This window comes from Aedes aegypti, chromosome 2 (assembly GCF_002204515.2).
Source record: "Aedes aegypti strain LVP_AGWG chromosome 2, AaegL5.0 Primary Assembly, whole genome shotgun sequence".
Taxonomy (NCBI): domain Eukaryota; kingdom Metazoa; phylum Arthropoda; class Insecta; order Diptera; family Culicidae; genus Aedes; species Aedes aegypti.
In genome coordinates, this window is record NC_035108.1 from 43047309 (window position 1) to 43073733 (window position 26425).

The 26425-nt window shown below is 36.8% G+C and overlaps 1 protein-coding gene across 5 annotated transcripts in view; it reads left to right on the forward strand.

The window, feature by feature from the left end:
* The window catches only part of LOC5577066 (RING finger protein nhl-1), a 191440-nt gene that overhangs the window by 20677 nt on the left and 144338 nt on the right, over nucleotides 1–26425 (forward strand). The gene's annotated exons all lie outside the window — the stretch shown is intronic.

Sequence of the window (26425 nt, forward strand, 5' to 3'; positions counted from 1 at the left end):
TTTCCAAAGACAAAAGCAGCACTCGCAAAGGCAACCGCCCCGCCAACCTATTGTGGACTGCCGTTATCAACGAAACAGGCAAGGACTCTCTCCTGAGGATCGACACTGCATGGGCAAACCAGTGCGGAATCGATTCACTTTCTTTTCTTCAATTCAATCGGCTGGCTGTCAATCAATGGAGACTATTGTGGAGCGTTGTTTAGGTACTTTGCTTGCAAAACACCGAACGGACGGAATGAGTCTTTGGTCGTTAGGAAGGTCAACAAACAAATCTTCGCATTGTGAAGGCTTCCAATGAATGTCAGTCAACCGGAAGAGCACGGGATACGAATCGGCACTCGAGCTTAAGCTTGGGCAGGCAGGATCGTCTCTGCATACTGACAGAAGGGATAGGTACGTTTCCGGCTTTCGAAAGTTGAACCTATCCGTGTCGCTTTGTTTGGAAAAGGGCGATTGTGCATTTATATACTTGAAGGGGAAGTTTTCGCTGCAGGAAGCATGGAAAGCATTCAGGACTTCTTCATTAGTTACGCGTTTAGTTAGAGAAAGAAGATCCAAGTTAATTTTTTTTTGTCATTGCTGACTTTAATTCCAAACATAGGTCATGGAATAATTCTCAAAGTAATTCCAACGGCAGAATTTTATTTGATGAGTGCTCCTCAGGATATTTCTCAATTCAATACCCTGATAGCCTTACATGTTTTTCCTCTTCTAAAAATCCATATACGATTGACTTGGTCTTTACCGACTCTAGTCATCTTTGTAGCCAATTAGTTACTCATGCTGATTTTGATTCTGATCATGTCCCTGTTACATTTCAAATATCCCATGAAGCGATTCTCAATCCTATCAGCTCCACTTTTAATTGTTTACGAGCCAACTGGAATATATATGAAACGTATGTTGACTCTAATCTTGATGTTAACATTTCTTTAGAAACTAAACTTGATATTGACAATGCTCTTGAAACTTTAACAAATTCCATTGTTGAAGCCAGGAGCATTGCTAATTCAAAATGTGGAGTAAAATTTAAATCCGTGATTATAGACGTTGATCTTAAACTCTTGATCCATCTTAAAAACGTGAGGAGAAGGCAATTTCAACGCACTCGCGATCATGCCACGAAAATTATATGGCAGGATTTGCAGAAGGAAATCAAGAAACTTTTTTAACAAAAATTTTGAAAATAAGAGTTCTCAATTAGATCCTGGCTCTAACCCCTTTTGGAAATTATCTAAAATTTTGAAAACCTCAGTAGCCAATACCGGCATTGAAAGAGGAAAACAAATTATTACTAATTAATTGCGAAAAAGCTCAAAAACTTGCAATGTAGTTTGAACGTGCGCACAATTTTAATTTAGGACTTACTAGTCCAATTGAAAATCAAGTTACTCAGGACTTTGGAAATATTATCAATCAAGAGAACGTTTTCGCAAATGCCTGTGAGACTGATTTGGAAGAAGTGAGAACTATTATTTAAAAATGCAAAAATATGAAAGCTCCTGGCGATGATGGAATTTTCTACATCCTCATCAAGAAACTTCCAGAAAGTAGCTTATCATTTTTAATTGATATATTTAACAAATGTTTTCAATTAGCATATTTTCCTAACAAATGGAAAAATGCTAAGGTTGTTCCAATTTTAAAACCAGACAAAAATCCTGCAGAAGCTTCTAGCTATCGTCCAACCAGTTTGCTTTCCTCCATCAGTAAACTTTTTGAAAAGGTCATTTTGAACAGAATGATGGCCCACATCTACGAAAATTCAATTTTTGCCAATGAACAGTTCGGATTCCACCATGGACATTTGACCACTCATCAACTTTTACGTGTAACAAATTTGATCCGTTCTAACAAATCTGAAAGTTATTCTACTGGTCTTGCTCTTCTTCTTTTAGACATAGAAAAAGCATTCGACAGTGTTTGGCATCAAGGTTTGATCGTAAAATTAAAAAAACTTTAATTTTCCAACATACACTGTGAAAATAATTCAAAGTTATCTGTCAAATCGTACATTTCAAGTAAATTATCAGAACTCTAGATCTGAAAGACTTCCTGTAAGAGCTGGTGTTCCCCAAGGCAGCATTTTGGGACCAATATTATACAATATTTTCACATCTGACTTACCTGAGTTACCTCAGGGATGTCAAAAATCCTTGTTTGCGGATGACACAGGCCTCTCCGCCAAAGGACGAAGCCTGCGTGTCATCTGTAGTCGATTGCAAAAAAGTTTGGATATTTTTTCTTCATACTTGCAAAAATGGAAGATTTCTTCCTAATGCTTCCAAAACTCAACTAATAATATTCCCACATAAACCAAAAGCTCTTTATTTGAAACCTTCAAGTAGACATGTTTTCACGATGAGAGGGGTTCCAATAAATTGGTCAGATGAAGTTAAATATCTAGGGCTCATGCTAGATAAGAATTTAACTTTCAAAAATCACATTGAGGGCATTCAAGCCAAATGTTATAAATATGTAGAATGTCTCTATCCCCTTATTAATAGAAAATTAAAACTATGTCTTAAGTACAAGCTTTTGATTTTCAAACAAATTTTCAGGCCAGCCATGTTGTATGCTGTACCAAAATGGACTAGCTGTTGTAATACTAGGAAAAAAGCTTTGCAGAAAATTCAAAATAAAAATTTTGAAAATGATTCTGAGGCTTCCTCCATGATATAGTACCAATGAGTTACGTAGATTATCCAATGTTGAAACATTGGAACAAATCTATATATATAAAAATGGAATGGTGTTTGTATGTCACGAAACGGCTTGAGAACGGGTGATTGGACTTACATGATTCCTTCACTGTTGAATTCGTCCAGAGCTCCGACGTGTTTGTGCGAAGAAAAAGTTAAGAAAAGTCATCGGGATAGTGGAAAAAACGGGAGAAAACTAATCTGTCATTTTCCACACGTGACTTTCATGGCGTTTTTCAACAGCCTACTTGATGGTAAGACGAAGTTTGCCGGGAGCACTAGTGTCAAATAAAATCATTAATAATTTCAGACAAAAATCATTGCAATCTTCTATTGCCACGATTAATGCATTATATGTTTAGGTTAAGTAAATTGAAAACGTTATTTTTTTTCTCTTATAAGCAGGTGAAATCAACTCACCTGTAAAAATCTGAACTGCTACGGCAAATGTAATGTAATATGTTGTTAACAAAATGTTAGCAAAATCTTAAATTTGTTTTACCAAGTTAGGATGAAAGTGTTGTCTAATAACACAGAACATCTAGATATAAGAAATGAATGTAATGTTTGGAATGATACTAATAAAGAAATAATAAAAAACTGCAGTTTCCGGTGGAGCTTCCACAGTAGTCTGTGTGGTAGTCTCTGGAGCTTAAACACAGCTTTGTACTGTAGTCTCCAGTGAAGCTTTCACAGCAGTAACAGGTAGAGAGACAGAGAAATTCACAAAAATATTTGAATAAGTCTTCTCAATAGTCACTTTAGAGGTCCCCACAAAAATCCCCATAACATTTTCGGAAATTCAGCCTCATACAAATCTTCACATGTTTTCTATAGTAGTGATTTCAAAATTTTCCACAGAAGCTTTCGTGGCAGTCAAAGTAGAAGTTTCCACAGAGGTATCGTTAGAAAATTTCACAGAAATCTCAACAGAGATATGTATAGAAGATCCTAGGAATGTGATTAAACTGAGTACAAAATAAGTTGGCGAATCATTAGAAAGGAGTGCAAGTTCAACTTTTAAGCAGAAAAAAAACGTATAATATGAGAATTACTGAACAAGTATCCCCAAGGAAAATGATATGTTTGGGAAAATCTATCTCCTGTTCATGCACATTTTTCCCTTTTCACCCAAAAAAATAGACAAACATTTATAATGCAGCCGCCATTTCGTCAATTTTTAACGGATTGCCTTCGTTGTAACTTGTAGCTTCTCAGGAACCGGTGGTAGTTTTGGCATGACCTCAACTTCCTTTTTGTTTAACATTTACCCATTTTATTTTTTTTAAATTTGTACTACGGGTATCGTTTCAAGCCTTGTCATATGAGAACTTAATTTGACAGTGGTTTCAGCTCTGGCCTTGAGTATTTGTTCGATTCTTTATTGATTCTCCGTAGTGCCAGCTCCAGATAGGTCAATTTAGTTTTTCTCGCGAACTTTCTAATTTGGGAGCTAACTCCAGTGACTTCACAATGAACTAGTCCATGACCAAACCCCTTGGAATGATTTCGCTGGACAATCCCTAAACTGGTATTTGAAAATGATTGAGCAACTTCGTTTTAAATGAATAAGGGATGGGACTTTCCACTTACTCTCGAAGTGCGCATTTTAGCAGCTCTCATCTTCTTGGCATTAACATCCCCACTGGGACAGAACCGGCTACTCAGCGTAGTGTTCCAAGAGTACTTTCAAAGTTATTAACTGAGGGCTTTCTTTGCAAAGTTGCCATTTTCGCATTCGTATATCGTGTGGCAAGTACGATGATAGTCTATACCCAGGGAAGTCAGAGAAATTTCCATTACGAAAAGATCCTGGACCGACCGGGAATCGAACCCAGACACCTTCAGCATGGCTTTCAGCCATGGACTCTAACTACTCGACAAAGGAAGGCCCCAGCTAGCAACTCTCATATTGTTGCTCAATAACGACACCAGCCAAGTCCTTATAGTCAGTTGGTTTGGGGAAGGAATGTTAGTGTGTAATGATTGTTACTTCTGGAGACCAAAACTACCTCTGCATCTCCACCTTTAGTCGGTAATGCAAAATCCGCAAAATCAGTTTTGAATTTTCATCTCGTTGTGAAAATAAAATGGTATATATTGGAAGAAAATAGAAAAGTACGTAGATATTCATAATGTCAAAATTATCAAACGACGAAAAATGTAAGGTTTGAGTATATTAAAACTGTATGAAGTAGGAATAAGGGTTTATGTCGACACTTATAGTGTCAAACAATCCATAGTTTGTTTGAAAATTACATAAACGTAACGTTCACTGGTTAGAAAAGTTTCATAAACATGAAACGAGCTCACCAGTTGTCAATCCATCCTCGACTGAATACATATTATATCTTTTCGCACAACGCGAATCGCACAAGGTCTTATTTCCGTCGCTAGCCTCACAGGAGAATGCAAAGGAATTGAAAGACCACACATTACTCTATAGGATAAAAATCACAAATTGAATAGTACAACATAATTCTTTCTACACACAAAATGAAGGATACGAGGAGTTGAGGTCCTCTAAGTAAAATCGGAACATCTTCATAGCCAGATGGCCAATTATCGTAACCAACCAGACTATGAAACAGAAGAGTTATTAGAACTAGTGAAAAAATAGTGCAAATAGTTTTGATATAAAAATGATTCTGCCGGAAGATGGGTTGAACATCATACCTTGAGGAATCAATTTTAAATAATTTATTCTCAATAGCTCTCACTGGGGAATTAGGGAAGTATGCATTAGGATAAAAAACAGGCAGTGATTAGGATGTAATATCCGGAGGAAGAACATAAGGACATCATTACGTGCATTTACAATCACAGCTGTTTCTATGGAAAAGTGAACACAGTGATTGTGGTTTACGTTTTGTGCAAACTTTTTAACAAGAATTATTTGCTGTCATAGAATTCTGCTAACTGGAAGACAACTCTAAAACCTGGAATTGCTAACGAGGGATGGTTTTTATACCGTTCTTCATTAGTGATTGTACAACAACTTTTTTTTTCAACACCATAGACCTGAACTGAACCACATCAACTGTTCAGAAATAAACATGCAATCATTCGGTGTGACGATATGATAGAATATCGCAAATCACGACTCGTTATTGCTGCCTTGTCAAGTGGTGAGAGGTGTTATTACTACAATACGATGCGGCTGTCGATATGCGAGATGAGATGCATAACATGAACTGCACTGCATCGGATTCCGCACCATCGTCGTCACTGAATCGAGAGCAGCATTTCGAATCTGGATAAATGCAATCGAACCAACCTCTGCAGACCCATTGTTATCGAATTTAAACCGAATAATCCTTAGGACCTCGGACATTAATCTCTTTTAGTTAACACAACTGATAACGCGTTTAGTTATTTTTCACCACATAACAAAACAAGTAGAAGAAAAAATATTACATCCTCACAAAATTTAGGTGATATTTAGACAAAACTCTAACAACCGATTTGTTTGTTAATTCAATTGTAAAATAAACTTTTACAATTATCATCAAAAGCCTAAAGGTAGGCAATTGTCTTCAAAATAAGCAACTATTGAATTTTTGGATTGACAAACTATGAAAATATTTACTTTTGTGTATATACCACATGAAACTGGGATTCAATGGGTTCTCTTCGAATTTCACTGGCACATGAAGCCCCTGCTGGATGGGGAAAAATCCCGCCTGAGCAGCATATCAATTTATCCTATTATATTTTTCCTTATTGGTGTCCCACGATGATAGCAGAGCGAACTGATTTTGCATACAATGAATAGCTTGCTGTCTATATTTCAGTAGCATTGCGTTATATGCTGCTGAAGCTCAATATATTGCTTTGTGCTTATGCTTTCTCTGAGCCTTCGTTACCAGGAAGCTGGAATTTTCGCTGTTTAAGCTTTAACAGTAATCCTCAGGAAGGTCAACAGAAGCCGCACTACGATTCCGAAAAATGTTATAGCTATCAACAAACGACTGAGAAACAGATATTGTTTTGCTATGTGGAAACAGACAGAATAAAGTACAACATGCAACTGAAATGCAGTCTTCTGAACAACTTATTTCCATATAAATTAATCTGTAGATTCTTTTGCATTTGCTTTTTAAATTAAGACCAAATCAATCGTAGAAGGGTTGCTAAAAGAGGAAAGACATATAGGGCTTTCAGGGAATTTACTTGAGTAATATCATGAAAAGCACACATCAAATAAAATTCTATCGTTGGAATTACTATGCAAATTATTCCATGACCGATGTTTGGCATTAAAGTCACCAATGACGAAAAATTGACTTATTGCGAGTCAGTTTTCGCAAGTCAGTTTGGAGTAAATCAACTTCTGTCCAGAGCATTGAAAAGACAAATAGGCAGCTATGAAAGTATATTTACCAAGCTGTGGTTCAACAGAAACACCTAAACTTTCAAAAACTTTAGTTTCGAATGACGAAACAATAGATGTTATATACGCCTATAAATGATGATTGCAACATCCTCTCATGCCCCATCAGTCGATCATCACGATAAACAAAAAAGTTTGGATCTCTTTTGAATTTAGATCCAGGTTTAAAATAAGTTCGTCCACCACCTTGACACACATGAATATCCTAGCACCTTCATGAACGGCATAACTTTTCGGGGAACAGGGTCATTCAGGGAAAATGATTATTCGAGGAATTGGCTTTCGGAGAAACGGCATTCGGAGAAGAGTGCCCAATCGTTCAAAGCATCTCTCCTGGTTGAATACGGTGTAAATTATCTTTTCTTATAAATTTTAAGAGTCTAATTCTGTAGAAGGGCAATGCACAATATTCAACTCTCCTCGCTGATTGATTTACTTCAATGCCATTCAATGAGTTCAGCTTTCAATGCATGCAAATTGCACATTCTCCAGAACTCGGCAGAAGAATCTCGCCATCATTACTCTCGCAATCGTCGTTGTAGCCGTCTTTATCAGCATGGTAGCTGTCGTATAAAAGCCAAAAGAAGTGGTCAACGTCACAATGCATGGCTGGTCCTAGAGCTCATGGAAACCATCGTTCGCCGTTATTGGAGGCATTTTGTCATCGTCTCGCTGTGATACGATAGAAGGCATTATACCATGCTTGTTGCTCCTGGTCGGTCTATGCTCCAGTGATTCCCAACATTTTCGATGTTATTCCCAGAAATCAAGCAAATATTTCGAGAAGAATGAGACGACGAACTTGTCAGGCATTATAAACAGCTTTTACTATGAATCTGTTTCAGATTAGTTTTTTGAGAAGATTCTAGCAAAATTTATTTAAAGCAATTCCTAAGTTTTCATCTGAGATCGCTACCTTTGGAATTTACCAAGTCTAGTTAGTCAGTTACCTCTAAGGGTATGCGAAATATCGAATGATTCCGTCAAATACGCTTCGAAACGAAATTCCGCGGAATTCCACGGAACTCATACAGGCGAAATTTTTATTTTGCTATTTCGTTTCGTTTCGCCAAATTGTTAAAATATTTCCACGGAAAATTGAAAACAAACGGAATAAAACGGAATTTCGCGAAATTCGAGTTTAATTTCGAGCAAAAAAAGGCAAAGCGCTCGCTTCTAGTTCAAGCTACAGTCAAAAATGGGTCCGTATTATGGATCAAATCGACTCATATCATGGACCAGAACACTATAACAGCAAATTATCTGCGAGGCAAACGAATGGTGTGCTAGTGAAAGCATACGTTTTGGCGTTTCTTTAGGAATCGTCTTATCTTAGATTCATAACTGTGGTATGGGTTTCAATGCCCCACAGATATGAATCAACGCTTCGAGGTAAATGTATGACATTTTATTTCCTACGAACGGAACAAATGTGTTTAAGCATGTTATTGTTGATTACGATGCAGTATAGATTTATGGTTCGCGTAGGTAAAATGGGTTCTGCATAACTGCAACTCTATTTGATGAGAAATTCTCCGTTTAATCCAACTTTGCTCCATATCTGTGTGCTATCCATAACTGTGGGGTGACAGTAGTATTGACTGGTCCGCAGGATATGATAAACTGCACTGCTGTTGTAAAGTTTTAAAAAACGCCCATTTGCCCTAAATTCCTCGCGGCGAATAGCCCAGGAAAGGAACAACTGCGTTTGATGAACTAGGGTTTCGTTCTACTTCGTCGTAAGAGCTACTGTTCGTCGTATCAAACTTAAAATGTTCCACTACGGCAGATATTCCAACTTATCTGCAACATAGATTCATTTTCCAAATGTAATTTTGTGAAAGCTTTCATGATTCGTCCACCTGTACACCAAAAATGCAATGAAACTACTGTATTTCGATAAATAACTTCAGTTCAATTATCCACTTTACACTTTTTCACCGAAATCGCATGGACGAACACGATTTGAGAGAAATGCTTAGCGATCGACATCAGTCACACCACTTTCCAACACAAGTTTCTTTCCGCCCCCGTGGGTGACTTACTTCGCCGGGCACTTATTTTCACTATGGAAATGCTTCGTACTTCTTCACTGAAGGATTTCATACCAATCACACGCCGTAAAACTTTAATAAATCGCCAAATTTTACGAAATTTCCTCAACCGCCGCGTATAATTGAGAATGTAAACAAAGTTCAATCCGTCGTACTGAGAAAAAAAAAAGCTTGTGTGCATCAATGTGTGCGCGACGCTCGACGTAAAAATACGATTCCTTTGATTGTGTTGTTTTCGCTGTACTGTGAGCAAATGCCATAATTGTACGGTCAAAAGCAATTGTGTTCATATGTTTGGGGTGAATTTTGATGACGAACAATTAATTTTAAAGGAAATTAGTATATTCCATCATGCTGAAGGAATGGAGGGAGATGCCCGTAGATCTATATATTCTAGTAAAACATTTTATTATAGCGTTGATATGTCGTGTTTTAACCACTCAATACACACAGTGAGCCGTAAGTTGTGAAACGAATCTAGAAACTGATTGCGACGGAGTTGAAAACGATACGACGGATTGAGAATACGATAAGATGCATTTTCTTTGCATTATTTCCAAAAACAGATCAAGATTTATCACAATGTTATTGTACAATGCTAAAGCCGTTTTAAGAAAGAATTGTTTGGTATCGGTTTGTATCAGCATCATTCACTGCAATACTGGGAAAATTACAGTTCTCACTGATCAATGCTTAATACGATGGATACTAGCACATCACCCTACCGCAATCTTCCATAAGAATGAAGAAAGCAAAACCACGGTTGTTCGTTTCCTCCGGGGAACATCGCGTGTCCTTTTGAGCAAATCCGTTAATATATCTCAAAAATTGTATATACACAAATGTCAAAAAAAAAAGCTGCGGAGCGTGAGTCCCTGATGTTCTGGATTTGCTCATGTGGTGCAGATTATTGAGGCGCGTATTAGTTCTCTCTCTTGCTTTCCCGCTGTGACGTGACTTTTAACTTTGCATAAGAACAGCAGGAGAATAGAAGAGAAAACTAATAGAACACATCAATTATCCGCGCCATATGAGTAAAGGCTCTCCCAAATCAACGCGTTTTTTTCCGCGACAGCGACGAAAAATCGCCGCGAGTTCGTTGTTGTGTCATAAAACTACATGTAGCAGTGAAATCGCAGCGATTGTTTGTCGCTGTCGCCGAAAAAATCGCGTTGATTTGGGTGATCCAAAGTAACACCTCAAATCTTCAAGAGCACACATCTTAAGAACCAGACGTCCATTGAAGCTGAAAACTCTATCGATTGGTTACTCGTTGGCTGTCGGGTTCGTTAGATTTGTGCTCTTGAAATTCTGAGGCATGCCTTCGATTTATAACATCGTAAACAAGGAAAATATTGCGAACAATATTTTATATCGTAAAATGAATCTACACAGATAAAAATATTTAAAATTCAATTTAGTGTAAACAGAAGAATATAGTAAAAGTGAACCAAATTCATTTATTATTACAGCATCACGTTTAATTTTCAACTAAAGATGCTTGAATGCTGCATGGTCGTGTAAATTTAAAGTGCATTCTTTTCAAAAATAAGCGATTTGTCGTTGACATTTCAGTTTATTTTGATGCTCCAAATATGTGCATGAAAATAAACTGAAATTTACAACATATTTTTAGCTGTGTAGGTTTATTCACGCTGTACCACACCACCAACTCCTCTCTCCTCTTATATCGTGACATAATTTCCTTACTACCCCCAATTAAAAAAAAATGCGATTTTTTCGGATTGTTTAATATTGATAATATATCATCACAAGTATTGGAAGCCAATTGCCGCAAGGTAAAGGTCTTAACCTTTTCAATACCGACATCAAAGTTTCAAAATTCTCTAATTTCGCCATCTTTCGATCGATTTTGATGAATTTTTAAAGGAAAAATCATAAATCAGTTATAAATTTCATTCATGCATTGCATGCATCATCAAAATTGGTTCCGGATTTAGATTCAAATTTGTCGGGGTACCTAGGGCAAACGCTCCCTTAGTGGAGGTAGCTCCAATAGTGGAGGTAGTGTGTTTTGGCATGTTTCGCGCTAATAAATGATTATGTTATATTTTTGTATTATGCACGATGCGAAAATGATACAAGTAATTGAATAATATTCATGAAATTTAACCGTAAAACTATTTAAAACAATTATTTTGCTTAATTTTTTTGCTCCTTTGCACCTATAGTGGTGCATCAGTACCCATAGTGGACCCAGACAACCAAAATGCACGTATAACGAAATCACCTGGAGGCTTTATATGTGCAAAATTTCACTTATAAGATGTCGCGAAAAGGCCTTCTACGTACAAAAGTGGAGGCGATATGCGTGCATATATTATGTGATGAATAATAACATACAATGCGAGTGTATAAATATTCTACCGAACCAACCTGTGATCTTATGCGACTTAACTTATGATAACAAATGTTGATTTGACAGCTGCTACGGATTGATGCGACTCACTTTGTACGAGTGTACGAGACGAAACAAAATGTATAAAAGAACTCAGAAAAGAAGTGTTTTATGCGAGAAAACTTATCAAACTGACGAGTTTATCCACGGTGTTTTGCGGGTTTGATGTAATTAGTATGAATAAACGAGTTGTAACGTGAACTTTCATGCGATTTCTGGTTGTCTGGGGAGGGTCCCATAAGAAATCAATGGTTTGCGCCACTAAAGGAACCATCCTTAAAATATACCTCCACTAAAGGAACAGTGTTCCTATTATTGGTGCAAGGCTTTTTGCAGGGAAATTTTAAATGAATCGTGATTTTTATACATTTGAATGATAGAAGGATTTGAGATCTATCGAATGATACGTTAAAATCATATATTTCATGATCTTAACACCGTGTTTTAGCAGTTTTCCCTTAGGTGCACCACTAATGGTACACTTGCCCTAGGATGGAAAAGCGCAACAATTTTTTTTTCGATTTTCGCAAATCTAAATCTCGAGAAAAAAAAAAGCCAAACATTAAATTTAGCTCATTGAAAGACGGATTGTCTGAACGAAAATGGGTGAACTTGTCAATTTTATTTGCGATTCCTCTATGCTATGTAGTCCAGGTTCAAATTTTTTTTTCCGAAATCATCAAATATTTTTCAAAATACTCTCGAGGCTCAAACTTTAGTGAAAATGTGGTTTTGTAAACAATTTTAAACAAAGAATCTGAAAATGAGATAATATCAACAATCCTTAATTCTTCCAGAAATCGTCCAGAAATTCCTTCACAGATTTTGGAATAGGATCATTTTTAAATTCATATTTTTACAAGGTTTACTCTAAAAGTTTGCATTCATCCAGATTTGATCCTCCAGAGTGATCTCTCCAAGAATTAATTCACAGGTTATGCAAGGCTTTTCCAGAAAATTTATTAGGAACTTCGAAATTAACCCCAACAGGCAATCCTGGTTAAGTTGCTGCCGCAATATCTCTTGGAATTTATTACTCTTGCAGTTCTTTTAAATTCATCTTAATTGATTTCTTAGGTATGTGTTGATGGATTCTTTAAAATGTATTTTTTTGTAGATAAATTCGACTGGGATGTTTGAGATTTAAACTACGTTTGTTTGGCTTTCTCAGTCATGGGAAAAAATTAAAACGGTATGTTTTGCTTTGCCCGACGTTTCGGCTCTTTTATTGGGCCTTTTTCAAGGGTATACTAAAAATAGAGAAACATTTTAGAACACTTTTCTACACAACATATAACACAATACACTCTTACGCTGTCAACCGTTTTTTGTCAATTTTTAACAATAATTGCCGTTTTTTGATAGGGAGCTTCCTGTACATCTAAATAATTGTAACAATTTATTATTAACAAACAAAAAGAGAGAGATAAGTTGATTGGACTTACAATTTTACACATAGATTAATAATTTTGGGACACTGAGACACTATGGCTATTATCAACGACTTGAACTACGCTAGACGAGAGACGAACAAAGATAAACGTTTGATTTGAAGATGGCGTAATAGATAGATGAAAAGCTTTTACTGAGCTTATGTCGACTGATCTACTTGGTCTAAAACTGTACTATTTGTAGTAGTGTTATCTGGGTCTCTTCGGGAGGTATTTGATTTGATAGTGTGGAGTATGCCGGCATACGTGGTGTTGAGCCCATCTACATCAGTTCGGTAGTTACCTGTGTTAGGTGTGTTTTGTATATGACACATTTCTAGTACGGGGAGAGCTCTGCCCATAACTGCATAACGGTCACATTCGACATTTTTGACAAATTGGAGTTAATACCGGGGAGAGTCATCAAATGATAAATACTTTCGATCAACTTACTAAAATCTGTGAGTTTGTTCTAGAAAATTCGAAAAAAATACCAAGTTGTTTTGTCACACTGGCAATTGTAACCGCATAACAGTCACATTGAGATTATACATGAGCCGCATAATGTAGTAGCAACGGAAATTTCTATCAGATTTTTTTTTTCTGTCTATTCACCCAATATGCGGTATTAGTTGTATAAAATTTCAGCCTCAAATAAGCTCTTTTGAATTCTTAATGATTTTTTGAAATTTTAGTTTCCTCCCATACTGCATGTATGGGAGTTTTAGTTTCCTCCCATACTGCAGTCAAATACAAACTTGGTATCCCATTTACTCAATGCCTACTTTTGTCGAATGTTACAAATATGCAGTTATGGGCAGAGCTGATGATCGGAAAGTGCGATCTATGATTTTGGTTGCATCTATATTGAATGTATGTTTTTGGTTTATAATGTGTTGTGTGAGGGCTGTTTTTGCTTGTATTGTGTCGGTTGTAGAGGTTGTAAGTTTGTTTATATCTGATCTGTGTCCACTAATTCGTTTCTTTAAATGATTAGTGGTCATACCGATATAAACATCATTACAATCGTTGCATGGGATGCTGTAGATCACATTGTATTGATCTTGTGGTAGAATTGGGTCCTTGACTGGTTTTAGAAGACATTTAGTTGTCTTCATATTGCGTGTGGATATTTTTACCTCTTCGTAATCTCTTTTTAGGATAATGCAGATGGAACGGGACAGCATCGGGATGTGTGGAATCGATCTGTATGTGACTGGCTTGGTCTGGGAGCGGTTTTTCTCTTCGTTGGTGGCTCGTTGATCAATATGGTCGGAGCTGATGTTGATTGTGATGGGCATGGTGGTGACGGTGGGGTGGCGACTGTGTGGTGTCGAAGAGGTGGCGATGTGGGTGGTGTGATTGGGAGACCCAGATAACACTACTACAAATAGTACAGTTTTAGACCAAGTAGGTCAGTCGACATAAGCTCAGTTAAAGCTTTCCATCTATCTATTACGCCATCTTCAAATCAAACGTTTATCTTTGTTCGTCTCTCGTCTAGCGTAGTTCAAGTCGTTGATAATAGCCATAGTGTCTCAGTGTCCCAAAATTATTAATCTATGTGTAAAATTGTAAGTCCAATCAACTTATCTCTCTCTTTTTGTTTGTTAATAATAAATTGTTACAATTATTTAGATGTACAGGAAGCTCCCTATCAAAAAACGGCAATTATTGTTAAAAATTGACAAAAAACAGTTGACAGCGTATGAGTGTATTGTGTTATATGTTGTTTAGAAAAGTGTTTTAAAATGTTTCTCTATTTTTAGTATACCCTTGAAAAAGGCCCAATAAAAGAGCCGAAACGTCGGGCAAAGCAATACATACCGTTTTGATTTTTTCCCATGACTGAGAAAGCCAAATAAACGTAGTTTAAATTTAAAATGTAAATTAACTCAATACTCCAGTAAATATTAAAGCAAATATACCAGTGATTCCTCTGTTCTACTTATTCTTCTTCTTCTTACTGGTGTTATGTTCCAACTGCGACAGAGTCTGCTTCTCAGTTTATTGTTTTCATGATCACTTATCGACTTGTGTCCCCAATCACATTCATTCAAGTCACAAAGCATACAGTACAGCAAAATGAAATGGAAATCATTATTCCATGTTTTATGGTACCGTAAAACGGGGTAACTTTGATAGTTTTTTCGAAGAAAACTTCAATATTTATGCATGCTGTTTCAAAGAATTACAATTTATATTTTTAAAACAAGTACTGATATCCTAGCTATCGATTGCACTTGATAGATTGCCAAAAGATTTATTCTGAATGGATATATAATTTTTCATATAATCGAAAGTCGGTTTTCTGTTTTGGGGAAACTTTGATAATGGAGTATAAATCGAACAAGATTGAATGAATTATGGAACATTTATAGGGCGTTGCATACCTCTAGGCGTTTAACGTTATATGGAAATTTCTGACTTAGATTACAAAAATGGTCCCAGTTTGTAAAAATGGTTTTCGCTAAGAGATTTGAGACCAAATTCATGTTCTACTATAACTAGGCTATCATGGGTAAGTGACGAACTCATTATGACTTTATCAAATAGTGGTCGTAGAACAGATTGTTTATAAGCGTTGCAAAAATGGTAAAATCTTGTAAATTTTTAATATTTGCATAAAAATCCTCAAATGCACTTGATACCAACGAAAAAAGCTTTGACATGAAGTGTCATATTAATACTCTTTCCTTTTGCATTCGTTTTTCTTAACTAATTGACAGAAACTTCGTCATTTCGTTTAGTATGTTGGGGGTCTCGCACTATCAAAGTTACCCCGTTTTACGGTATATACTGGTACAACATCACATCACAAAATTGTAAGGCATTTCTAAAAAGTAAATTAATTTTGGGCTCCACTCAATATTTTTGAGATTGTGTTAAATGTTTGTAACTGCTTTTCGATCCACTTCTTAGTACATTTAACCAAAGGGGGTATACGCAACGAGGTGCGCTTATCGTTCATGCTTTGTGGATGTGTTCGTGCGGCTGACAACGCTGCTAGACATCCCGCTGTTTAAGTGTTGAAAAGCATCAGCATTTGCTGCCTGGCATGGCCCGCGTTTTCGTCCTGTGCTGTTTGGGTCGGCCCGCGTGAGAGATGATTGTTAGGCGAGCTTTGTTTGTAGTTGACAGCCGTACACCCACCCTGGATTTAACCCACTCATTCCCTTTTGTGAATATCAGATATGTAGAAATGGAACCTTATAAAGTTATTAAGAAGATTTCAAACAAACAAGAGTTTTACCACAGACAAACAGACGTAACACTGACGAAATTTCCATCGACCACTCATTAAACAATCATTTCAAATTCACTATGTTACAAATCTCACACCCAGAGGCGCGCGCATCGTTTTTCTTCGCGTTTGACGTTTCACACTACCGCCATCTGCCGGTCTTGTTGCACGAAACACCTTTTCGTGTAACATGCTCACCAGATGATGATGGTGTAATCTGGGCGATGGAATTTGAAGAAATTTGTTCTAACTGTTACGTCTGTTTGTCTGTGGTTTTACCAAAACATCTAAGGATTCCGCTGAGCAACACTAAGGTTTCCATATGGTACAGGATTTAAAAATACGTTTTTTAAGCCTTCTGTCAAATTTCCAGCTTTTGACAAGAAAAAAAACTTAAACGTATATTCCGCGAAACAAACTCAAAAATTTCGTTTCGTTTCGAAAAATTCCGTGAGATATTTGATTTCGTATCGAGTTACACGAAACATTTTTAAATTTCGTTTCGTTTCGTCATTATCAGCGCAAGATATTCCGTGTATCGTTTCGTTTCGTATCGACATGGAAAAAATCCATATCGCATACCCTTAGTTACCTCAGGCATCTATACAGAATTTAAACCGATTTCTGTAAGAAACATGTCAGAAATTATTTAGAGATATTTCAAATAATCCAACTCTGAAATTTTCTCTGAATGTTTAATGAAACTTGCCCATGGAGTTCTGAGAAATCGTCACAACCTACAAGGTGTCCACGGACCACCGCTTGAGAGACCCCGGTCTAAATTTTCCGTATGGATCTCGTTTGCATGGCTCTTTTTTTGCCCATCTGAGCCGGAACGGCAGCTTTTATTGTCGAGGGCTTCGATTTCACGTTCATCGTTCGTTCGTTCATTCATTCGTTTGGCTTGAGGCTGGGTAGAAAATGATCACCCAGAAGGAGGGTCACATCAAGATGGCAAAGAGCAGCAGCGAATAGCAGCGAAGGACATTGTTAGCGATGCACCCGGTTGAGTAATGGTTTGCTCATTTTTCACGGTGCTTTTGGAACGATTGATGCAGCTTGAACTGTTGCGGGAATAAATCAAAATATGTGGGATTCGAGGGGGATATTTAACGAATCGTATCCAACTGTAACATGTCTCTGAAACGGACTGCATTTTGTGATATTTGACACTCAGGTGCAGTCCGTTTCAGAGATATGTTACAGTTAGATACAATTCGTTAAATATCCCCAAACAAACAAATTTATGAAAAAGTTTGCAAAAGTCTGGATTTTCACCAGTTTTCAGTTCAAACTTTGAAACTTTAAATAACCCAATTATTATTCTTCTTCTTAGCATAACGTCCTCACTGGGACAAAGCCTGCTTCTCAGCTTAGCACTTCCACAGCTACAGTGAGAGGCAAAATAAAGTGCCCACCTTACCAGTTTTCGAATTTCTCTCATTGATTTGGTTCAAATTAAAGTTAACACACCTAAATCTTTTGTGATATTTTATTTTTGATGTTCTTTTAAAGTTGCACTTACGAAATTTTGATTAAAAAAAGAATTTTACTTAAAGAAAAAGAAAATCAATTTGTATTGAAAAAAAAGTAGTGACAAAAATAAGTGCCCACTTCCTTCTTGGCCCCAGAAAAGATGATTTAAGAAAAATAAAAAGCAATTTAATAGTTAATGTGTCCTCCTTTGGCCTTAAGGACTTGCTGGAGGCTCTTCGGCATGCTTTTCACCAGGTTTTGTAGGTGTTGTGGATCTAGTTCTTCCCAGGCGCGCTCCAAGGCTTCAAAATAATTATTTTTGTTGGTAACACCAGTTTTTTCAACCCTAGCATCGAGAATCGCCCACAAATTCTCGATGGGGTTGAGGTCTGGGCTTTGTGGAGGCCATTCCAGCGGTTTAATCCGACAAGACCGGAAGAAAGACTTGGTCTTCTTTCCAGTATGCTTCGGGTCGTTGTTCTAGAGAAATATGAATTTCTCTTCAAGGCCCGTCTGGATCAGCGAAACCTCCAGATTTTCCAGCAAGATGTTAATGTAGGAATCTGCCGTCATTATTCCGTCGATTTTCACGACGCTTCCTACTCCACTCCATGAAAAACACCCCCAGACCATCACATTTCATCACATCACACTTCCATGCGTCACCGTTCCTTGGATGTGGCGCTCCTGAAGCTCGAGCTGTCTAACCGAGAGCGGCGGGCTCGTGTGTGATGCAGAGCACCACATCCAAGGAACGGTGAAGCATGGAGGAGGAAATGTGATGGTCTGGGGGTGTTTTTCATGGAGTGGAGTAGAAAACCTCGTGAAAATCGACGGAATAATGATGGCAGATTCCTACATTAACATCTTGCTGGAAAATCTGGAGGTTTCGCTGATCCAGACGGGCCTTGAAGAGAAATTCATATTTCTCTAGAACAACGACCCGAAGCATACTGGAAAGAAGACCAAGTCTTTTTTCCGGTCTTGTCGGATTAAACCGCTGGAATGGCCTCCACAAAGCCCAGACCTCAACCCCATCGAGAATTTGTGGGCGATTCTCGATGCCAGGGTTGAAAAAACTGGTGTTACCAACAAAAATAATTATTTTGAAGCCTTGGAGCGCGCCTGGGAAGAACTAGATCCACAACACCTACAAAACCTGGTGAAAAGCATGCCGAAGAGCCTCCAGCAAGTCCTTAAGGCCAAAGGAGGACACATTAACTATTAAATTGCTTTTTATTTTTCTTAAATCATCTTTTCTGGGGCCAAGAAGGAAGTGGGCACTTATTTTTGTCACTACTTTTTTTTTTAATACAAATTGATTTTCTTTTTCTTTAAGTAAAATTCTTTTTTTTATCAAAATTTCGTAAGTGCAACTTTAAAAGAACATCAAAAATAAAATATCACAAAAGATTTAGGTGTGTTAACTTTAATTTGAACCAAATCAATGAGAGAAATTCGAAAACTGGTAAGGTGGGCACTTTATTTTGCCTCTCACTGTATTAACTGAGAGCTTTCATTGTCAAATTTGCCATTTTCGCATTCGTATATCGTGTGGCAGGTACGATGATACTTTATGCCTAAGGAAGTCAAGGAAACTTCCATAAGGAAAAGATCCTGGACCGACTGGGAATCGAACCCAGCCACCTTCAGCATGGCTTTGATTTGACTAAAGAAGGCCCTAACAACTACTTTAAATATTATTCATAAAAAATAACGAGATTTTATATATGTGAAGGAGGGTTCTGGATCATTTGGTCGAATGCCATTTGGCCGAATGCCAATTGGCCAAAAGGTTCATTTGGCTGAATGCCATTTGGACGAAGGCCATTTAGCCGAAATTTAAACAATAGTGAACTACAATTGTAATGTATTTCAAAGCTGAATTTCGAAGAACAGTTTATTCTTTAAGAAGGATAAATCATAACTGATATACAGCTCTTCAGTGTTAGTTCAAGGAACAGTCAATGCTGAAAGAAGAACATCCTAAATGTAAGCAATTATCCACTTCTCTGCTAGCGGTCATAGCTGCCAGCATAGGTTTTCGCATTGTGTTAGTAGTCAGCTTTTGGCAGTTACTAAAACGGTTTAAGACTACAGAAAGACTGTAGCATCGATTATCTTCAATCATTTTGATAGTATTTAGTAAATTAATGAATTCCTAGCAATCACAGGTTTGGCTTCTTCTTTCCACAACGGAGAAACAGTAAGCTTCTTTAACTTAAGTGTTCACCGAGTTATTCGGTTTAATTTCTGATGAGATTCTCAATGAACGTAAAAGCCTTAGTTACAATAGCTATGAAAAATATTCAAATATGAAAGAACAGCTTATGATCAAAAGAAGGGAAAATATCTTATAAAAAAAATTAAGCTAGTGTAATGCAAATAATGTTTATATCAGTATTTCTATGAAGAACTGTCGATGATTTAAAGAAGGTAAAATTCCTAATGAAAATATAAGCTTCTATATTTCCAATATAAATGACACCAGTAGGAGTTGAAAGAATAGCCTAAGTTCAAAATAAGAAAAAAATTCTTATGAAATTATCAAAAACGTTTCAAATCCCAGCACACCATTGGTAGCACAGAGACGAACCAAGCTCAGAGTCTTGACGCGAGTTTACAACTTCGTCCTGAATGAACGGATAGTTTTAAATTTTTCTCTTGAAGCACTTATATAGCGACAAACATGACGTTCCGCCACATCAGAAAGATCAACAACTTAACTAGCAGATAAATTATTGGGCCACACTCATGAATCTTATGCATTGAACAAATTTGATTTATTTTTTGTTTGTAATTCGGTCAAATGGCAATCGGCGAAACGACCCATTCGGCCAAATGGCATTCGGCCAAACGACCCATTCGGCCAAATGGCTGAATACCGGAAAGGGCTGTTTCGCAGAGCCACGAGGGGTTTACTTTCAACTCCGACAAATAAATAAAACAATATGTAGGGGGAGATCCCCCAGTACCGGACACTTAAGCCACTAAATTTTCTACCCTCGATTTTAGCATCCTTTTTTCCCGATTTTGTCAGCCTAAAATTTATATTTATTTTAATAAGACTCAATACATCTATACTGACAATATTGAGTGCTTAAAGTCAATTATAACCTCGGCCACGTCTATACAATTATCTAAGGATTGAATTTTTGAAATTTGAAATTCCTAATAATTATCCAAGAAACTTATCAATGTTACCTTGAATTACGGTACATAGAAAATTGAAATAAAAAAAATAATGTTTATATTAACAATACCATAAAACTAAGTCTTTCAGTCAAAATAAAACTTGAAACCAGTCGAGAAATGTTATCCCAATTTTAGCTCTTTCCAAATTTTGTCAACCTTAAATGCAGAATGGGGCTGACAAAATCGGGACACTACTGTATAAACATGAATTTTGGCATTGCCTTTTGAATATTTTTTTTAGTACGAAATTGATCGATCTTGAAAGGTGGCGCCCAATACCGGACACGATCTGGAAATACCTCGAATTCTTTAAATGTGAACATAGTTGAATGTGTTTACTATAGGAATAGTATACAATTACCAATTCAAAGCATTTGCAACATTTACAAGAACAATTTGAGTTTTTCTTAGTTTGCAAGATGTCCATCAAAAACCTCTTTCATATATGATGAAAAATAGCACATATTACGATGTTGTTCTGAATGTTCATTCTTCTTAATTATATTGCATGTTTGATACCATGATCGACGAAATCCATGAAAAATAAATGTATTTTGAGACACTGGTGCAATCATTACAAAGATATCATCTAACAAATCAAGCTACCCGAAACTGGGGGACAGAAGATGCTTAACCAAAATTGTAATTTATCCATATTTAGATCATAAAAAATACAAAATACATTCATACTATCAAATTAGGATTATGTTCGATCATGCTTGCGTGATCCAAAGTATTTTTCATATTCAAAATAATTACTAAATAGGCTCAAAACTATTGCGATACCTCAATTTTTTTAAATTTTCAATCTTTTCTACTTTTTAAAAAAAAGCATGCATATTTCAAGGATGTGTTGTTCTTCGCAAACATTAGCCTCCATAATAGCTTTCATTTCTACTAATACACCATCTTGATTGGACCATGATTTCTCATTTTTTCGACTTTGTCCGGTATTGGGTGCTGTCCGGTACTGGGGAATCTCCCCCTACGTGTTGATCAATTTTGTTTTATAAAACTAGAATAAGGGCTTATGCCGACACTTGAAGTGACGAACCATCCAGAGTTTTTTTTCTTAACAAATAAATGAAACAATGCCACGATAATAAATGTGTGTTTTCACAAGCATGAAACGAACTCACCACTTCAACCCAGCTTGAAGGTTGATTAGATGTAAACGCCGTTAACAGCAAATCCGCCAATTGAATTCCACAGAAAATCGTCTCTGAAACGTAGCTTTCAAAATTTCGCGAACTAATCTTCTGGAAATCACACAACAGACGTCACGAAAACCTCAAGTGCCTCAAGCTTGCACTGCCACTTTCCATCGAAAATTTGACGATCCAAGTTCGACGATTGTTGAAATCCTTGAAAATTTTCCCTCCTGAAACGAGGAAAAATTGTCAGACGCAGCTTTTTTCCCCGAATAAGCCGTTTCTTCGAAAAGTGATACAATTCGGTGACATGGCGGCAAACTAGCAAGAACGATAAGCAAATTAAAGAAAGAGATATTTGGTAAGTCTGGACTAAACAGAAGACTAAGCCAAAGAAGCCGAGGACGATATAAATTCTAAAGAACCGCAAATCAAATAAAGTAGGGTGCTGAAATGGATGATTTTATAGCAATTATGAGCGCCAAGCATTTTTCGGGGTAAAGGGTTATTTGGGGAAATGGGGTATTCGGGAGACTGGCATTCGGGAAACTGGCGTTCGGGGAAACGACGTTCGGGGTAGAGTAGCAATTCCTTAACATATTATTCGAAAATTTCTCTCAGAATTCTCCCATAAATGGGTCTTGTAGTTCCATCGAATATTACTCTTAAAACTATTTCTGCAGAACATAATCTATGGAATCCTTTTAGAATTCATTTACGAACTCTTGCATAAGCATGCTGAGAAAATTTATGGGAATTTCACTAAATATTTGTCTAGAATGCACACTAAGAAAATTTTCTCCAAATTCTTCAAGATTTCTTTTCAGACATTCTTTCTTGAACTCGATCAGGAATATCACCTGGAAGATCTATGAGGTAAAAGTAGCTTTGAAGAAACTACTTTGATAATTATCAACCTTGTTAAAGTCATCTAAGTTTCACTACAGTAATTTTCCGAAATTTTCCTTCAGATATACCTTTGGAATTCTACCATCTATTATATCACAAATTAAAAAAAAATCCCGTCAAAAGTTTCTTTTCTAAAATAAAATAATTTCTAATGAAATGCAACTTGAGACTCACAAAAAATAGTGTACAGAGGAATCACTTCTGAGAACTCCTCTTATCCTCTAAATTCTTATGAAATTGCTGAGGATCTCTCAAAAACGTCTTTTATAGCCTTTTTCAACTATTTAATCTCTAAATTCTACCAAAATTTGCATTGGGGACCAAAAATTAAATTAAGGAATTCTCCCTCCAGTACTGTTTAGCCATGTTTCTTAGCTCGCAAAGGTATTTCGAATATAATTTTCAACGACAATTTTCGAAAAATGGAAGCCTCAAGAGAGGGAACATCTAGGAATTAAACATGAAGTACCCTTACAAGTGTTTTTCAAAGTGTTGTTCTTCTATCATCGCCGTAAATGAGAGCAAAAGTAATTCTTTCCAGAATACTTGAAATATGATTTCCATCTTATAATCCAATTATAAAAAATCCTTGATGGATTTTTTTTGAGTAATTCTTAAATAAATTTGAATGGCAAAACATCGAATCAGAAACGTCAAATGGGACAAGACGTCGAAAGCATAAAATCCCAAATTCTTCATTATTCGGAAAAAAAGTTGATCTTTCTAGAAATTTTCGTTCCATCCCAATTTTCTCCTTTCTACATTTTGTTCATTCGACGTGTTGTACTTTCGATATTTTGGCATTCGACGTTTTGGCATTCAACGTTTTGTCACCCAACCATTTTCGTTCCCTCCCAATTCTCTCCTCTCGAGGTTTTGTCCTTTCAAAAATATCGTCTCCTCGAAGTTTGGACATTCTACGTTTTGGAAACGTTAAATGGGATAAAAGAAAATAATTCTTCTAAGAAATGTTCGTTCCCTCCGATGTTTTGTCATTTAGACATTTTGTCCTTTTGACGTTTAACCCTTTCGATGTATTGACGTTCAACGTTTTGGAAATCGACGTTTTGAATTCTGACATTTTGTCAGCCAGCCAAACGTCGAATTATTTATTCTTTGGAAGAAAATCACTCTACCAAGATATTTTCGTTCTCTTCCAATTGACTCCTCCAACGATTAGACATCAAAAGGACACGTCAGAAGGAGGGGGACGAAAATTGTTTTGGAAGACAAAACGACTTATTCCAAAGGATAAAATGTCGAAAAGAGAAAACGAAATTCCTGAGAGAATTTTTGTATATTTTTTGAAAAGTTTCTGAGGAAATTCTTGAAGAAATTGTAATAGTAATCTCTGTAGGAATTTCAGCAATCTGAGAAAAAAACTAGTTTCTGTTCTTATCTTATAGCTGCTGATCTGAAAAAGCTTAGCGCAATGGGTGAATTATTTGACCAAATTGAGCTTCAGCTCAAGGAATCGGTGCTGTGCATTAACAGCAGCACATCGTCGAGCGTATCAAATGCTGTATCGGCATTATCGCGTGTGGCCGAAAAATATTCAGGAAATACAAATGATATGCCCAGCAACGATTTGATTGCTCTAAAAAACCATTTAACTGGCCTTTTAGATATTTCAATGAAATCTTCAAAACAACATATTGAAGATTTTGTTGAGGCGTTAACGGTGGATCTGACTGATGAATTGAAAAAGATCTGTACCGAGGTTCAGTCGTTGAGCAGCCTAACCATTGAAATGGCTGCTCATTGCAATGAACATAACGCTAGCATTGGTACTGCCCGATTTGTGGAAAATGAGTCACCGCCAAGCCTATTACAAAAGTTGGCTGAAACTGCTGATTTAAACTCTGGTACCGCAGGTTGGCGTTTACTTGGAACTAAAAAAATTTGGCGTTCGGACTGGACGGAATATGACAAACGTCAGAAACGCCGTGCACTACAGCAAAAAGCCAAAGAAAAGGCCCAAAAGCGGAAGAAAGCAAAGAAAAGCTTCAACACTTCTAAGAGCTCCACAAATACTAATATGAACAACAAAGAAAAGCCGTTAAATGTTTTACCAAACTTTATGAACTATAACGACAGTCACTTCAGGGGCAGAAGTAACGGAAAGTGTGATCATGACAACAGCCAAAAATCAAAGGTGTTCATAAACAGATGTCGAAAAGGAAACAATTTCCTTCCACCTGACAGGGAGCTTCTGGTTGTAGCAAAGGATCGATACTAGCGTTGGGCGATTTTGAATCGATGTTCCGAAAATCGATGTTTGCTTTCCGATTAATCGATTTTTTGAATCGATGTTTGGAGCACCTAAAATCGGATGAATCGATACTCTCCATTCGATTTTTTGATTCGATTCAATTTGTTGAAATCGTTAAATATTTCTTAATGAGTTTGTGGAAAAGAAACCATATTTTGAACTTATCTTGGAGTAGTAAATCTGTTCGATTGATTTTCGAAACTGTTTTGATTGAGAGATGTCGAAATTGAATGCTAATGCATTTGGTCTCATTCCAAGCTTCATAAATGTCAATTTTCATCCGATTCGAATCGATTCAAATGATTCGATTTAATCGGTGAATCGATTCGGCAGTTCAAATGTGAATCGATTCAGTAACATCGATGTTCTGGACAAATTTGCCCAACTCTAATCGATACTCGAGACCGCCAACGAACTACCCACCTATACAATTCCAAAGGGGGGAAACTCTAAACCCCTATCCAGTCTGCAATGGTCAACAACGTCACGTTCCCGCCACCAACCAACCAACAAACTGGACGGAGCCGAGCTGTCCTTCAACATCAACTGCATCATGCAATATATCTTCAAATTTAACAAGTACCGAATTGCAAGATGAAGAGGTAACTAATCAAAGTAAATCAGATTGTTCTACTACTTTTAAAACTTCTTCACAGTTAGGTACAGAAGTTTTGGTTTATCGCCAAAACTTTAACCGTATGAAAAGCGCTTCTAAGATGAAAAAAATCCATAGTAGAATTTCAACATGTCCTTACACAGTTATTTTGGCAACAGAAACTAGCTGGGATGAAACTGTGAATAGTGAAGAAATTTTTGGAAATAAATATGATGATTTTAGGAATAATCGTGACTGTCAAACGTCTGAGAAGAAGTCAGGAGGAGGAGTCCTAATTGCTGTTTCTACATTGTTTAGTGCAGAAATTATAGAAACCACTAAATTTAAAGAATTCGAGCATGTATGGGTGAAAGTACACATAGCAGGCGAAACGCATGTGTTTGTGTCTGTGTATTTTCCGCCGAAAAACGCTCGTAAAATAGTTTATGAGAAATTTTACAATATTGTTAAACATGTTATTGGCGGATTTCCTCCCGAAACAAATGTGCATATATATGGAGATTTCAATCAACGTGATATTGATTTCTTCCCAGACGTCGACAACGAGAGCATCCTGCTGCCAAT